Source organism: Zalophus californianus, chromosome 3, assembly GCF_009762305.2.
Source record: "Zalophus californianus isolate mZalCal1 chromosome 3, mZalCal1.pri.v2, whole genome shotgun sequence".
Lineage (NCBI taxonomy): Eukaryota > Metazoa > Chordata > Mammalia > Carnivora > Otariidae > Zalophus > Zalophus californianus.
In genome coordinates, this window is record NC_045597.1 from 11,985,872 (window position 1) to 12,003,882 (window position 18,011).

The 18,011-nt window shown below is 42.5% G+C and overlaps 1 protein-coding gene across 2 annotated transcripts in view; it reads right to left on the reverse strand.

Moving 5' to 3' along the window:
- The window catches only part of UBAC2 (UBA domain containing 2), a 168,528-nt gene that overhangs the window by 14,607 nt on the left and 135,910 nt on the right, over positions 1-18,011 (reverse strand). The gene's annotated exons all lie outside the window — the stretch shown is intronic.

Consider the following 18,011-nt stretch of genomic DNA (forward strand, 5'->3'; position numbering starts at 1 on the left):
GCACGCAAAGGCAAACCCACACAAAGGGACAAGAAGTTTGGAAGTGAGGACCAGAACTGGCCTCTTGAGCAGCTCTATGTATAACTTACATTGATGCCAAAGTCATTTCTTGCTTATTCTATGTCATCAGTGAAGAAAAAAGCCACCATGTGAAGAAAAATGTGCACTGCATGATGCTTTTCAAAAATTCATGTTTTTAGCTATCTGTCAATATTTTTGTTTATCAATTTAAATCTCTATTTCTAGATTTAGGAAAATTACAGACTAAGACAACATGAAAATTTTCCTCCTATAAACATCTAAAAATGCTCAACAAAATAAAAAAATATTTTACATGCATAGCTGAACATAAAAGGAAGAAACGGAGGTCCCAAGGTGCCAGAAACAAGCTCTGGAAAACCAAAACAGTACGCAAAGTTGGGGGTAAAGGGTGAGCACATCCTGTTAACCTAGAACCCATTTGGGTCTTATCATCTATTTGGGCTCAGGAGATGAGGTGTCGGGTATGAAAGAGGTAGTGACTCTGAGTTCATTACCTACATAAAGGCACAACCCTCAAATGGCAACACCCTCAGTGAAAGAGAAGATGAGAAAAAAACAAATCCAAAAGCTGCACTGAGGGAGAGGGCAGGAATCTTGGCCTGCCTGAGAATTAAGAAATAAGAAATCTGAGGTTGAAGTTACATAACTATCTGTTTTAAGAACCCATCAAAAATTACATAAGAATTGGTTCTGAGATAGAGCTGGTATACCCGAGGCGCCAAGCAGAAGCAAATGTAAAATTACTCTTGAGGACCACTCTCTTACCCTGGGATTATATGGGATTTATAGATAAAACTCCAATTGGGAAACACTTAGAATCCAAAATTTAAAACCCACGAGGAAAAAAACCCATCATAAGTAAGACTCAGTATGTGCAATAAATAGGAGGATTAGATCCCCAAGAACCTAAATATTTTACAAGATTTATTTACTTATTTGAGAGAGTGAAAGTGTGCACACGTGCATGAGCGAGGGAAGGGCAGAGGGAGAAGCAGGCTCCCAGCTGAGCAGAGAGGGTGACATGGGGCTCAATCCCAGGACCCTGGGATCATGACCTCAGCCGAAGGCAGATGTTTAATTGACTGAGTCACCTAGGTGCCCCCTGCAAACCTAAATGTATAACAACTGAAAACAACTATAACTTCAGAAGTTTTAAAATGACTAAGATATAGAAGGAAGACTTTTAAAAAAAGTAAGATATTGTTAAAAAAAAAGATTTGAAAAAAATTAGGGAAATTAAAAAGACACATTACACAGAATTGTTTTAGATACTGGTAGAAAGAAATTCAAACATACTAGTGATCATAATAAATATACATGGACAAATTCTCCATTTTGAAATGTTCTCCTACCCACCCCCAACAGTAAGCCTAGAACATAAATAAAAACATAGACAACTTGATGGAAAAAGATGGAAAAAGAAGTATTGGAGAAGTACTAACAGAAGAAACCTGATGTCATGTCACTATATTCATGTCAAATGAATTAGACCTCAAGGGCAAAACAGGCATTGTTGGAGATAAAAATCACTGCGATGCATCAGTATTATTATTTTAAAAATATTTTATTGATCTGAGAGAGAAAGAAAGAGAGTGAGCAAGGGGGGAGGAGCAGAGCGAGAAGGACAAGCAGAGTCCATGCTGAGTGTAGAGCCCAACGTGGGGCTCAGTCCCACAACCCCGAGATCATGACCTGAGCCAAAACCAAGGGTCAGACGTCCAACCGACTGAGCCACCCAGGCACCCCAAATCAGTATTATTTTTATAAACACAATGGTGTCAAACTATAGAAAACAAAAATTAAAAGAGAGGAGAGGAAACATCAGACATTTAATTGTTAGCATCTATTGATAGATCAAACAGACAAAAATTAATAATACAGAACATAAATAACAAGTTTGTATAAGTGGGTGTATATAGCCTGTACTCAGTATTTAGAGAATATACATTTTTTTATTATACATAAAATATTTACAAAAAGTGACTGTGTACTAAGTCCTGTATGAAAGGTCCACAAACATCAAAACATAAATACCACACAGACTGTATTTTCTGACCACAATGCAATTAAATTTGAAATAAATATCAAAATTACAATTAATACAAAACAAACAAAAATTCACACACTGGAAATCAAAAATGGAAAAATCATAATGGATATTAGAATACAGCTAAAAGTAGATAAAACTGAGGGGCTCCTGGGCGGCGCAGTCAGTTAAGCATCTGACTCTTGGTTTTGGATCAAGTCATGGTTTCGGCTCAAGTCATGGTTTCAGGATCTTGAGATCAAGCCCCCCACATCAGGCGCCACACTCAGCATGGGGTCTGCTTGAGATTCTCTATCTCCCCTTCTCCCTCTGCCCCGCCCTCCACTCATATGTGTGTGTGTGCGCACATGCGTGCGCACTCTCTCAAATAAATAAATAAAATCTTTAAAAAAAAAGAATAAAATTGAGACTACTACTTATCAAATCTGGTGGGATATAATTAAACAGTTGATACAATTTTAAAATATTGAGCTTAAAGAAAATGAAGACTGAAAATTAAAGAGTTAAGTACATTCAAGAAGTTAGAGAAAGTAACAATAATCTAAAGAAATTAGAAAGAATGAGAGCAGATGCTAGTTGAGAAAGCTGGGAGCAGATATTAATACAGTGGAAAATAAAGACACAATAGAAGGAATCAATAAAATCCAATGTTTTTTTTTTTTAAAGATTTTATTTTAGAGAGAGAGAGAGCAAGCGTGATGGGGAGGAGCAGAGGGAGAGGGACAGACTGTGCTGAGCACAGAGCCCAACGTGGGGCTTGATCCCATAACCCCGAGATCGTGACCTGAGCCGAAATCAAGAGTCAGACCCTTAACCAACTGAGCCACCCAGGTGCCCTGAATGTTGGTTGTTTGAAAACTAAAGTAAAATGGAAAACTTGGCAACCCTGATGAGAAGACAAAGACAGGAACATAAATAGTATTAGGAATAATACAAGAGATATCACGGCAGACATTAAAAAAACATAAAACTTTATTCATACCAATAGCTTTGATGAAATAGATTGTTTTCTAGGAAAAATATAACTTACTAAAACTTATTCAAGAAAAAAAAATTGGTAATCATTTTTGAAAACTGTTCAGGAGCATCTACTAAAGCTGAACACATGTGTCTACCTCAGCAATTCTGCTCCTAGACAACAGAAATGAAAACGCATGTCCACCAAAAGGCATGGACTAGAATGTTCTCAGCAGCATCATTTGTAATAGGCAAAGACCAGAAACTACCCAAATGTGCACTAAGTGAAGTGGATAAATTATGGTGTAATCACGTAATATAAAATCATACAGCAGTTAAAATGAACAAACTACAATTATATGTAGCAATATAAATGAATCTCTCAAATATGATGTTAAATAAAATAAAATCCAAGAAAGTACATTTATATAATTACTTTTATAAATGTTTACTTCTTTATATACCTCCATAAAAACCTACAAAAAGAAACAGAAAACTGGACTAATTCTAGCCATTAATGTAACTGAAATAATACTGAAAAAAATCTACCCACCAAAAATCTATAGGTGAAGTCTATGTAACCTTTAAGGACATACTATCTTATAGACATTGTTCTCGAGAAGAGAAAAAGAGAGAGAGAGTGCAAGAGAGAGAGAGAGCAATTTTTTGAGGCTATATAACATTGCTTCCCAAACCAGACAAGGCCATTACAAAAAAGAAAAACTATTAGACAATTTGTTTTTCATTTATGAACAGATAAAATAATCCTAAATAAAATATTAGTAAACTCAACCCAACAATGATTAAAAAATAATCATCTTATCTGAAATAATGTACTATATTAGGATTTATCTCAGAAATCTCAGAAAATATAGTAATGTAATTTACACATTAACAGATTGAATGCCTGTTACCACCTCTTGCATTCAATACAAGTCACAGGAAAATGAGGCCGAACTAACCAACTATGAAAGAAAATGCAGAAGGATGAAAAGAAAAACAAAATTGCCATTATTTACACATGATAACGGTCTATTTAGAAAATGAGAATAAGAGAGTACAGGACACAAAAGTATCAGTGACAGTCCTCTATTGTGAGCATTCACAAAATGCAAGTGTAAAAAATAACTATTTACAAACAAAAACTACTAAGTACTTGGGAATGGAATCTAACAAAAGATCTGCAAGTACTCTATGGAGAAAACAGTAAATAAATATGGAGAGCAAAGGGTAAAAGATATTTTAATTAAACTTCCTTACAACTTATGGCCCACTGACAAGTGCTTGGGACAGGCAGAGTGACCTTCCTCCAGGAACTCAACTGCCTCAATGTCAACACTTTGCTAAGAGCAAAAGGCAACCTTAGCTTGCCATCAGCCCCACCTCCAGTATCCTGTAAGTCTTTAGCATATAAAAATCCCTTCGGAAATTTCCTTTATCTCTACCCCCCAAGATGTATGTTAGCAATCATCCTCCAAACATGTGGCCCACTGATACGCACCTGAAGGGTCTCATGACTAAGGTTTTACTAGACAATAGTAAATGCCCCTCAAGGTCCTGGAAACCTTGCTTCCAAATTCCTTCGACATTTCGGCCACCCCTAAGTCCCTCCCAACTTGAAAGTGTGTAACCAGTTCCTCCTCACAACCCCAGAGCAACTCTTGTTGCCCACGGGTCCCGTCCCCCTGCTTTCATAAAACCACCTTTTTTGTGCCGAAGACATCTCATGATTTCTTTCTTGACCCTCTGCTTCCAGGCCCCAACACTTCACATCAATAAACTTAACTGAAGGATATCCGAAGACCTAAGTGAAAACTCCACCCAGTCCGGCCTGCAAAGACTCAACACTGCAGTCTGCTCAGACACTGTCGATTTCAGTCTGCAGCAAAGATCACTGGTTGGCTCTGAATATCCATATTCCCTTTTCTTTAAAAATAGCGTTTTCTCTCTGTGTGTGTGTGTGTGTCACATGATTCCTGCGTTTCTCATCTCCCGCCACGTGGACTCGGTTCTGCTGACAGTACTACGTAAAGAGAGGGGTGAACGGGACTTCCGGAAGAAGAACGCGACTTCCGGAAGAAGACCTCAAGAGGCGGGAGGCGCTCTTCCTCACCGGTTCAAAATTCAAAAGTCTGTGGTTGTCTTTTTGGTGTAACTAGACAACGTGAAGTTGAATTAAGGGCCAAAACTAGACATGGATATTTTGAAGTATAATAAGGGAGGGCTGTTCACTACCAGCAGCAGTCCTAATGGACTATTAGACGGTGGCAATTAGACAGGCATTAGTACATGATGAGCAAACCGTGCAAAGAAACAGGAGAGTTTGTCTGGGGATCAGAAGTAAACTCTGGCTCTTGGTTTATGATAAAGCAGACATTACAAGTCAGCAGGAAGAGGACAGACCATTTAATGAACAGCAGTGGGACAACTGGCTGTATGGAAAAAGAGAAAATTAGACCTTTACTTAATACTATATACAAAAATAAGTATTTTAAAAATAAACTTAAAAAATAAAAATAATAAACTTAAAGATTTAGATGACACAAGAAATGAGACATTCCATGCTCATGGACTGGAAGAACAAATATTGTTAAAATGTCTATACTACCCAAAGCAATCTACAGATTTAATGCAATCCCTATTAAAATACCAACAGCGTTTTTCACAGACCTAGACCAACCAACCCTAAACTTTGTATGGAACCAGAAAAGACCCCAAATAGCCAAAATAATCTTGAAAAATAAAAAAAAAATTTAAAAAAACCCCAGAAAACAAAAATGGAGGTATAATTCCAGACTTCAAGTTATATTACAAAGTTGTAGTAAGCAAAGCAATATGGTACTAGCACAAAACAGACACAAAGATCAATGGAACAGAACAGAAAGCTCAGAAATGAATCCGAAATTATACCGTCAATTAATCTTCCCAAAGGAGGAAAGAATATACAATGGAAAAAAGACCATCTCTTCAACAAATGGTGCTGGGAAAACTAGACAGCTACATGCAAAAATGAGATTGGACCACTTTTGTATGCCATACACAAAAATAAACTCAAAATGCATTAAAGACCCAAACGTGTGACCTGAAACCATAAAAATCCTAGAAGAGAGCACAGGCAGTAATTTTTCTGACATTGGCTGTAGCAACATTTTTCTGGATATGTCTCCCGAGGCAAGGGAAATAAAAGCAAAAATAAACTACTGGGACTTCATAAAAAAAAAAAAAAAAAAAGCTCCTGCACAGTGAAGGAAACAATCAACAAAACTAAAAGACAACCTACTGAATGGGAGAAGATATTTGAAAATGACATTTCTGATAAAGGGTTAGTATCCAAAATATATAAAGAACTTAGGCAACTCAACACCAAAAAACAATCCAAATAAAAAATGGGCAGAAGACATGAACAGACATTTCCCCAAAGAAGACATACAGATGGCCAACAGACACATGAAAAGACGTTCAACATCACTCTTCATCAGGGAAATGCAAATCAAAACTATAATGAGGTATCACCTCATACCTGTCAGAATGGCTAGAATCAAAAACACAAGAAACAAGTGTTGGCAAGGACGTGGAGAAAAAGGAACTTTCGTGCACTGTTGGTGGGAATGCAAATTGGTACAGCCACTATGGAAAAATAGTATGGAGGTTCCTCAAAAAGTTAAAAGTAGAACTACCCTATGATCCAGTAATCACACTACTGGGTATTTACCCAAAAAATACAAAAACACTAATTCAAAGGGATGCATCAACCCCTATCTTTATAGCAGCATTATTTATAATAGCCAAATTATGGAGGCAGCCCCAGTGTCCACTGACAGATGAATGGATAAAGAAGATGTGGGGTGTGTATAAATAAATGGAATTTATATATATAAATGGAATATCATTCAGCCATAAAAAAGAATGAAATCTTGACATTTGCAACAACATGGATGAGCTAGGGTTTTTTTTTTTTTTTTTTTAAGATTTTATTTGACAGAGAGCAAGTGTGAGAACACAAGCAGGGGGAGTGCCAGGCAAGAGGGAGAGGGAGAAGCAGGCTCCCTACAGAGCAGGAGCCCGATGAGGGGCTCAATCCCAGGGCTCTGGGATCATGACCTGAGCCAAAGGCAGATGCTTAACCGACTGAGTCACGCAGGCACTCCTAGAGAGTATAATGTTAAGTAAAATAAGTCAGTCAGAGAAAGACAAATACCATATGATTTCACTCATATGTGGAATTTAAGAACAAAAGAAACGAGCAAAGGAAAAAAAAAAGAGAGAGATAAACCAAGAAACAGACTTTTAACTGTAGAGAACAAACTAATGGTTACCAGAGGGGAGGCGGGAGGAGGTTGAAACAGGTGATGGGGATTAAGAATATACTTATCATGATGAGCGCTGAGTAATGCATAGAATTGCTAAATCACTATATTGTGCACCTGAAACTAATATAACACTGAATGTTAACTACACTGGAATTAAAATAGAAAACTGGAAGGAAGGAATGAAGGAACTTAAAGATTTAAATGCAGAAAGCTAAACTGTTAAAAATTTTAGAAGAGGGGGTGCCTGGCTGGCTCAGCTGGTGGAGCATACTGCTTTTGATATTGGGGTTGTGAGTTCGAGCCCCGCGGTGGGTATAGAGATTACTTAAAAAAAAAAAAAAAACTCCACTATTAAAAAAAATTTTAGAAGAAACAAAGAATATTCTGTATTCTCTCAGGTGGAAAAGAATGTCTAAAACATAAATATAAAGCATAAATCATAAAGAAAAGGACTGCTAAAAATTAGTGCAAGTAAGAACTTTTGTATGATTAAAAAAATAGTTGGAAGACAAAGTACAGGTTAACAGAAAATATTTGCAACACATAACCGAGAAAGAATAGCCAGAATATATAAAGAATCAATGAGAAAAAAAAATAAATGACTTGAGAGAAGTGAATAATGATTAGCTGAGCCTTCAACAACATGGGTTTGAACTGTGCAGATCCACTTATACACAATGTTTTTGATAAACACAGTAGTTTGTGGTATTGGTGGGCTTCCTGTCAACAATAGGCTATTAGTAATTAAGTTGTTGGGGGGGGGAGTCAAACGTTATACATGGATTTTTCATTGTGCTGGGGGTCAGTGCTCCTAATCCCCACATGTTCAAGGTCAACTGTATACGAACAGATAATTTACACAAGAGGGAACCCTGAGTCAATACACATAAGGAACGATGTTCGACTCACTAGGATTAGGAAATGAAAACTAAAACAGCAATAAGTTATTTCTCACCCACAAGACTGGCAAAAATAAAATGTCTAACAATACCAAGTATGGGGAAGCTGTGAAGGAAATGGGGACTCTGCATTGTCAGTGAGAGTTTAACGCGGCACAAACAGTCTGGAGAGCAACGTGTCCAGACTGAGTAAAACTGAGGATGTTCTCTGACCCAGCAATTTCACTTCCAGGCAGCTATGGGTGCCTCATGCGGCATTTAGGAGGAGGTTCTATGACTGATTGTAGTATCAAGTAAGAAAATGTAAAAAATGTAACTGTCCCCGAAGTAGGGACATAAATTAATAAATGGTTCTAGCCTATAAAGGACTTTTATATGAGCAGCTGGAATAACGGAACTAGATCTAGCGAATAACTCTCCAAAACACAATGTTGGATGAGCACAGAAAGCTGTATGAGAATATGAATATATAATACCACTTACACAAATTTAAAAAAATACTCAGAACAACAGTACACCATTTAAATGGCTTTATGGATGTATAGACTAGTGGTGATTTTTGCCCCCGACGGGGTATCTGAGAATGTCTCGAGGCACTTCTGGTAGGGTGTAGGGGGCGGGGGACAAGATGGTGGTGGTGCTGCTGTGTGTAGTGAACAGGGATGCTGCTAGGCATCCTATAATGCACAGGACAGACCCCACCACGAAGAATGGTCTGGACCAAAATGTCCGCAGTGTCTAGGCTGAAGAACTCTAACATGAAAACATGTGCTAAGGATATAAACACGCATAGGGTCAGACACCACCCACCAGCTGCAGGACGGTGGGAAGGGCAACGAGCCTCTGGCTGAAACTGTAACATTTTATTTCTTTAAAGGGAGTGACAGTGGAAGAGCAGGCAAAGCAAAACCAAACCCCAATCCCTCTGCTCCTGTGATGGCAAAAAAGTGCTTAAAAAGCAGAAAGTTACAGGAGCTCTAGGCTTTAGGATGTTTTGACACTAATCTGCTCTCGATGCAGGTTAACTATGAGCCTCTACAAACAGGAAACGCTTCCTTTACTTTGTCTTCTTCAAAAGCAATAACCACACATTTAAAAGAGGAAAAAGGAAACAGCTTGCATTTTGATCAACCGTTTTAAGAAATATATTAGTTGTAAAGAGATCTTCAAATGAAATAAAATTTCTTATGAAAATTAAAAAATGACTAATTTTCCAGTCGAGAACTGGAAACGTTTGTAACACTTCATCAAGTGGACGCCCTATGGACTAAACTCCACCTGTAAGGGCTCCGGCAGGTTTCAGGACGGAACGATGAGGCAGTGGGCACACTAAGAAGTATCTATGCTGAGAAGCTGGGTCGGAGGGGCTCCCTCGTGGCTCTCTGTGGGCAGCTCCCAAGGAAGGGTACAAGCAAGGTACACGCGGAGCCCATCATCTCAGGGGAAGGCAGGACATCCAGAAATGGAAAAAGGCGGGAGGCAAGGTGCAACATGATTAAGAAGGAAGCTGAGCAGCCTTAAAGGGCCCGGCAGGTTCAGAGCACCGAGCAACTGCACCCTAAGCGCGGGGGTAAAACTTCAGAGAGGATGGGGGCTTAACTGAATCTTAAAGGACGAGGAGATGGAGAGGAGGACCAGACATAAAGAAGAGGCTTATACCTACTTCAAGGGGCAAGGCAGGGAGTGCTAAGGAGTCATGACAGAGGAGCAAACCAGGGAGAGGAAGCTGAGGGACTGAGCAGTCTTTAGAGCCAAATGACCTGGGTTCACATCCCATCTCTGCCACTTATGGTGTGACCTCAGGCCCTAGTTTTAGAAAAATTTCTCTGAGCCTGTTTTCTCATCTGTAAGAAGAGAATAAGAACTACACTTAACCTCATAAGGATATTATGAGAAATAAATGAGCTAATACATGGAAAGCATTTAAAAGAGAGCCTGAAAACTTCTAAAAGCTTATTATATATATTAGCTATTATTCCCACCTAATCTTTGCATTATGCCTTACAGTGTTATTTCTTGTCTTCCCAACTCGACTGTGGGGCCCTGCAGGGCTGTGATGGGGTGAGAATGGTGCTCCCTACGTACTCCTCCCGAGGCAGCCGGCACAGCGTGAGGCTCAGTGCAGCCTGAACTCATTCCCCAAAGAGCAAAATGAAGAACAATTACGGAGTGGACATTGTGAATGTGATGGTTTAGAACAATTAAAATTCTTTCCGGAAGCATCATCATGTTTTATGTGATCGCTCGAAACGATGCACGCTTTATTCTCGGTCTTTGGGGGCTGAAAGGCCCTATCCACGTGCTGGGTTCTGAAGCATAAAGCAAGCAGCAGGGCCATCTCTACTCTCCGGTCTGTGGCTGCCTGGGGACCACGTCGGGAAGAGTCAGAGGGAAGGTGTGGGTTCAGCAGGGAGAGTGCTAAGACTGCATAGTGATGTCTGCCTAAGGGGCAGAGGAAGTGAGGTGGCACCCATACAAGGGATTACTAACCCTCTACAGACCAAGACTTTCCAGTATTCTCCATGTCATGGCACATACAGCAGAAGATATACCTGCCTGACACTCAGGACAGACTGCCAAAGCTGCCTGCAGCCAGTGGCCCTGTGGGCTGAGGGGATCAATATTGTAGCCCATCTGTGACCATGACACGGTGGTTGGGAAGTTCAAAGGCAGAAAAGACTAGTCTGTTTTAGTAGCACCAGTTAAGGTAAAATCAACATAATTAATTACCTGGTGTTGACTAATGCACTTGGTAGTACCTTAGGCAATGAAGCTAGGAAGAGAAGTAAGGTGACAGCCTGCCTTCTAGAAGCTCAGTTTTGTCCTCTAACCATTATTTTCCTTTTTCTTCTAGGGTACCAATAACATCCTTTGCTTGATCCAAAGGAACCACCTCAGCTCTCTGCTAGAAACCCCAGAGGCACTGGGCCTATGACCCCTCTCTGCTCCACTCTGGCGGCAACCCACTTTCTCGGTCTTTCTAGCTCTCTGGTCATGCCTTCTCAGTGCCCCTCAGAGCTGTCTTCTCCCACTCCTATCCTTGAGAATCCAGGGTCCCTTAGGTTCTGCATGGGATTACTTCTCTTCTTTTCCATGTTTTGTCCCCAGGTGCTCGGGCATTTCTAGGGCTTTAGTCACCACCACGCATGTGGTGGAAACTCCGAAACCCCTACCTCCCAGTGCTGTACCCCAGAGCTACGTACCTGCCTCCTGGACACTTCCACTTAGATGTTCCAGATACATCTAAAGTGGAACATGTCTCAAACAACATTCACCTTCAGTCCCATGTCTCTGCCTGTGCCCCCAATCCTGGGGAATGATGTCAATACCTGCCCACTTGCATAAGCCAGACCAGTAAGCTCTGTCAATGGTAACTCCTCAATGTCTGTGAATCTCTATCCATTTCTCTCCATCCCACTCTCACTGCCTTATTTCAGACCTGCATCAAGGGTGAGGTGGCTTCACAGTGAGTTTCCTAAGATACAAATCTTACCATGTTGCTCTTCTACTTACAAACCCTTCAATGGCTCCCCATTGTCTTTCCATTAATCTTAAAATATATATGAACTCATTAATAATCACAAACTCATCACTTGCTAATATATTTTTACAAAAAATAACAATGCTTTCCAAAACATATTCTCTATGAGAGCTGATACATTCTTTAAGGACATGAAGAAGAATGCATTCATGAGAAGAATCCGTTCCTGAGAAGATTTGTTGCAAATCTTTTAGCAGTCTGACTTAACAGAAGATAGTTGGATTCTCATATTTGCTTCTGTATTCAATTCTGTTGTATGTTACTTTGGCCTTTGAAGTATATAAAGAAAATCTAGCCACAAACAGAATACAGTTAGGAAGAAAAAAAGCGAGTACACGAAGTCTTCTCAAATAATTGTAGATACTCTTCTTTGATACTACTCAGCAAGTCCGCACTGCTTTTGGGGTACAGTTGGAACTTCTTACCATGGTTTGCTGGCCTCCTGTCCACCATTCCGATGGTCTTTCTCCACCTTCACATTCTAGACTCTTGCCTGGGTGCCTGCCCTAATCCCTCAAGTGCTCCTCTCCTCTGCTCAGCTCTCGGCATATGATACATTACACTCCGGGTGCGCGTTGACTGGTGGGAATCTCATGGCGGGCCACAAGCAATATGAGGGCTGAGACTATCTGTCTTGTCTGTGTTTGTAGATTCAGTCTCATATGTGAGTACTTAAGGAATATTCACTGAATGAATCAGTCAATGGACACACAGACAAGCATACTGCTGAGTTAAGTTCTATGAGATTTTCTTTAGCAAAGACCTCACAGTTGTCACAGGGGACCTTAGTAGGCTAATAAGGAAGGTTTGGATGGAAGGCATGGGAGGGGCTACAGCAAGGCACCTCAGAGAACAAAGAGACAAGAGGCACACGCTTCCCCTGGGACACAGGAACCAGCAGTTACAAAGAACCATTGTTGGGAGACTGTGGGGCTTGCCATCGAAGCCACATGCTACCTCCTCACATAAGAGGATACTTGCCATTCACCACACGGCTTCCAAGTGCTCTGTGGAAGCTGCAGCCTGCAGTGTAAGTAGGCATGTGCTTCCTTCATTTGTTTATCTTCTATGTGCAGCCCACCACACAGGGCCAGGTCAAGTGGGCTCTGACACACACACACAGGAGTGTGTGACACACAGGAGTGACTAACTTCCCACCGCCCCGAAAGAACTCAGCAGGGATGACAAAACAAAGGAGCATGTGAAACCAAACAAGGGGCGATGAAGAGGTGGCCTGTGACTGAGGGCTCAACGAGGCCATCTCAGTAGACTTAGAGCTTAATAATACGTGCTACTCGTGTAGAGGGAAGACCCAGGACCAGAGCTGCTGCTGTCGGGGAAAGCTTCCTGGCAAACTCAGAAAAAAGAAAAACACGCAAACTAGCAATCCATTCACCGCCCCGGATAAAAGGTGGGAGGGTCAATGGCGAGGCACAGAAGAAATGAGCAGTGCAAGTGCCCACAGCTGGGTGCAGCCCCGTCGTGAAGTGTTACGGCCCTGCGCCTGTCCCGCATCACCGCGTCTTTCTGGGCTGCCCGGCAGCAAGCAGTCCTAGCAGGTGCTGGGAGAAAATAATAAGCTAGAGGGAGACTCAGTGAGCACTTGAACAAAATCCCAGACTACTTTCACAGCTCTCGGTTTCACTTTTTCTTTGTGGTTTATGCTACTGACCAGTGCTGGGGGCTCAGGTAGTTCATTTCATACCATTCTTCTCGGCAAAACTGAGAGCACTTTCCACGGCAGTAAGATCAGGAGACAAAACACACCGTTTTGCTCAGTTTTGAGAGCCTCTGGCTTGGAAGGCTGAAGTTCCCAACAGTTCTGCTGTTTCCTGCCACGTCTCTTCTTCCTTTCTTGCTCTGGTCAGCAGAGCTCCGGAGGCCACAGCCTCGCTCCATTCCAGTCTCAGGATGGGAGTGCCAGGTCCAGGGGTGCCGGTCTACAGCCTGAACTGGGTTGTCAGTGAGGGGGGGGGGGTATGGAGGGCCCGGACAGTCTACCACCAGGAGGCTCTGTGACAGCCCAGGACACAGCCCAACGGCTGGGCTACGGCGACAAGGAGCACTGTAACGGGACTGGGGTGCGAGCCAATGGACGTGCGTCCGAGTCTCACGTGTTCTATGTGGTGCCATTTCTCTTGGGAGGCCCCAGGCTCCTACCACAGCCAACTCTTACTTCTCCTGAGACATGGGTACAACTTTTTTTTTTTTTAAAGATTATATTTATTTATTTGACAGAGAGAGAGACAATGAGAGAGGGAACACAAGCAGGGGGAGTGGGAGAGGGGGAAGCAGGCTTCCCGCCGAGCAGGGAGCCCGGTGCGGCGCTCGATCCCAGGACCCCGGGATCATGACCCGAGCCGAAGGCAGACGCTTAACGACTGAGCCACCCAGGTGTCCCAGACATGGGTACAGTTTTAACAACAGTTAGTTTCTACTTTAGTTGCAAACTCAAGAGACGGTTCTCCCTTTGCTGCAACAAAGCATGGTCCCTGGTAAATTCCTGCTGGAGAGCCACGGTGGGGTGGGAGAAAAGGACTCTGGAAAAAGAGCAGCAGGATTCAGATTGAGCTTCGCTATCTGCCCTGGTGACAGGCTCCGCTGCCTGCCTTTCGGGGCGCAAGGATGAAGTGCGGTGTTGGGAACACGTACTGAGCCATACAGAGAGCGCTCGTGTCTGTCACTGGTTTGCAAAGGCTGGCTGACCAACCCCTCTCTTCGAATGATGACCTTTTGCTCCAGGGGGAGTCAGGATCAAAGATGTCCCCAGCTTCTTGGGGTGGGGTGGTTTTGGTTCTGACAGAGCATGGGGACACTCAATCTCTTCCGTGAGGAGGAGGTGGTGGGGAGGGGCGGTGTGACGGAGACAACACGCTCCCCCCCAGACCCAGCCTCAGGCTGGGGACATTTGGTGGGGGAAGAGGACATCTATCTCTTGTTCTAAACCTTTTTTCCTTAGTTTTATTGACATGCTTGCGACTACTGATCCCAAGTCATGGTAGGGACGGCACGGGGTAAGGACCTCAGTGCAGCTTCCCTGAAAATGAATAAAAGCATCTTTCAGTATGGAAATGACTGATTTCTGCATTCTATCTTTTGTTTTCCCCCTTCTTGGCCTGTCAAAGTTCTGGTTATTTTTTTCCTCTTTAACTTGAACTCTACACAAAAATTATTAAAAGTCAAAATTAAAATCAGCTCTGGTGCTTGCTACCGTGTTTTGATAGAACAGGTGAAATTCGTCATTAAAAATAAGACTGGGCGCACCTGGTGGCTTAGTCAGTTAAGTGTCTGACTTGATTTTGGCTCAGGTTGTGATCTTGGGGTTGTGAGATCGAGCCCTGCACTGGGCTCCGCACTGGGTGTGGAGCCTGCTTAGGATTTTCTGTCTCCCTCTCCCTCTCTCTAAAAAAAGAAAAAAAAAAAAAAGAGAGAGATTGGGTATTACTCAAAATTTCCCCTCTTTTTACATCTCCCCCTGCAGAGAGGCCAACCATTTTCAGGTCTTCAGTGATCACATCTCGCTCCCTTACTTGTCCTTCAACCAGCAGAGAGTGCCTGGATCTTCCCTTCTAATGTTAGGTTAGCATCTGGAAAGTCTGGTGACTCCTGCACTCAACTCTCTCCTTTGTACATCAAACCCAGCCAAGTCTCAAGTACACTGAGTTTTAAGGGGGTATGCCATTTTTTAAATCCTTATTTTAAGGTTCCACTCAGATTAAGCCAACAACCTATTGGATGACATCACTGCCACCGACGCGTCCCTCTTCAATCCACACACCAGGTGAAACGTCCTTCTAAGTCCTTTCACAATGCCATGGCCTCCCTGGAAAATCTTACCGCATCATACCTAAATTATTGTCCTGTCTGAAGATCCTCCAAAACCAGACCCATTCTAAATTATTTCTTCCTCTCCCTTGCATGTTCCTTCCACTCACTGTGTCCCTTCTGACAGTTCTGCTCAAAGTGTGCCTGTCCCTAAAATGCCCTCCCCTGTTCCCTCTGACTGTCCTCACAGTTTGTACAGAACCCGGCTCTTGTTTTGCATCTATAATTGGCTTCTTTCTCGACAATCCAAATCCTTATTGCTCTCTCACTCTCTGAACGTCTAGAGAACTCAAGTCAAGTTGCTCACTTCAGAGAATATTCACAGAGTCCAGGTTTCCCTATGTGTAAAATGGGAAGCTGGTCTAGATGATCCTTAAACTAGTTATGAGTTGCCTCTTCCTATTCAATATATTAAAGAACATCTTGAACCAAGCAGTTCTTTCTCAAAATGAGCCCTATGGCCACCTGCCAGAGCTGCTGCAGGAGGGATTCCCAGCAGACACTGGTCTAGGGACCTCCATTTTATACTCTCCTGCACTACCCCTCAGCGTTGCTGCACTGATCAAGGACCTCTCTGAGCTCCTTGAGCAACCACCGCTCCTACAACTGCAGACTGGACAGTCCCCCAGTGAGAAAGGCAGATGCAGAGGAGTGCAGTGCTGTGCAGTGGCCATTCTCAGCCCAAAGCCCATGCTCTGAGCCCCAGAGTATGCCCGTTTCTTGCAGTCCCCCACCCCCCACCCCCGGCCCCCCGGGGAATCCAGGCTCAACATGCATAAATCTCTATCACTTTAAAAAGTATGATTTTTTAAAATCTCTGTATCGCTAATCTGTATTACAATCTCACACAAGAGTCATTACTCACTGCTCTGGAAATTCCTGGGCTCCTCCTGCGTTATTTACAAAACCACATCTTTCAACCACAGAATCAGGCTGCAGAGTCTGAGCCTGGAGTGGGTTCCATGAAATTCAAGCCTTCACAAGATGGTCATGAGGATTTTTCCTGAGAAACTCCTGGGTACCCCAATGATCTTTCCTGCACTAGAATCATTTTCTGGTTTTGAAAACCCATAGGGATGGCTTTTGGCGGGGGGTAGGAAAAATTTGTAAAATGATTATGAGGATGATTTTTCTTAAATACTCCTGTTTAACAGTGTGTCTACTTTGGGGTACATCTCTAAATTCATTTGTGGTTTTAAAAAAAGTGAGGGCGCCCGGGTGGCTCCGTCGTTGAGCGACTGTCTTTGGCTCAGGCCGTGGTCCTGGAGCCCCGGGGATCGAGTCCCGCGTCGGGCTCCCTGCTCCGCGGGGGGTCTGCTTCGCCCTCGGACCCTCCCCCCTCTCGTGCTCTCTCTCTCTCAAATAAATAAAATCTTTAAAAAAAGTGATTAATAAGAGACAAGTTATGAAAAGGACTAGGATTGCTTGTAACTTCTCTCTCCAAAATACTGAGTACGTCATCATGAGATTGTACCACACTCTTCTTTCTCATGAAGACACCGAGGCAGAATGGAAAATAGAAATGATTTTCTCGAGGTCACTTAATGAGTCAGTCTTGGAGAGGGATTAGAATTTAGATTGATCCTATCTTTCTCTTCTGAATTTTTGTCAAAAAGGTCAGTATGATCAACTAGGAGAGCCCCTAAACCGTAACAGTTTCTGCAAGGAGGTACAGATCGAGATAAACAGCTTAGCTTTAATTTCACTTGAAAATAGAGTTGTTGCACCTAATTTTCATTTAATTTGCAGATTTTTATCAACTAAGCACTGGTAACTTATTCCGCACCTGATACTATACACTTCACACTCATAAAAGAAAGAAAGTCATAAAAGAACTAGCTCTAACTGATTAGAGATCGCTTTGTTGACAAGGCAGCAGAGCAACTTGGCGAGAATCATTTTTAAATCAAATTGCACCAAAAAGTGAAAGAGCAAAGCTAAAAAGGAAAAGTGCTGAGAAGTGTGCCGCATGCCACGTGCCATCTTTAAGGCTGCCTGGGTTCATCCAGGCTGAGAACTTGCCCCTCTGGATTCAAGGTGGACCCTCTGGCTGCACGCGCGCCCGCGTGCGCGCACACGCACACACACACACACACACACTCACACACACACTCACACAAAGGTACAGGTATATAGTTTGCAGGGCTCCACTCACAATGTACTTCCTGCACAAACTACTTCTTAACCCCCAATGGATAGGCTGGGGGCTTCTCCTAGAGAAGCACTCATGACATTGTACTGTTATTGTCTTGTTCTACTCTCTGCTCAGGGAGAGGAAGGATCATGCTATGCTGTCTTGTTCATTGTGATGCTCCCCAGATCCTGGCTAGACACTAAATATATTTTGTGGAAAGTGTTAATGGAAATTGTAATGCTGGTGAGGCCAAGAG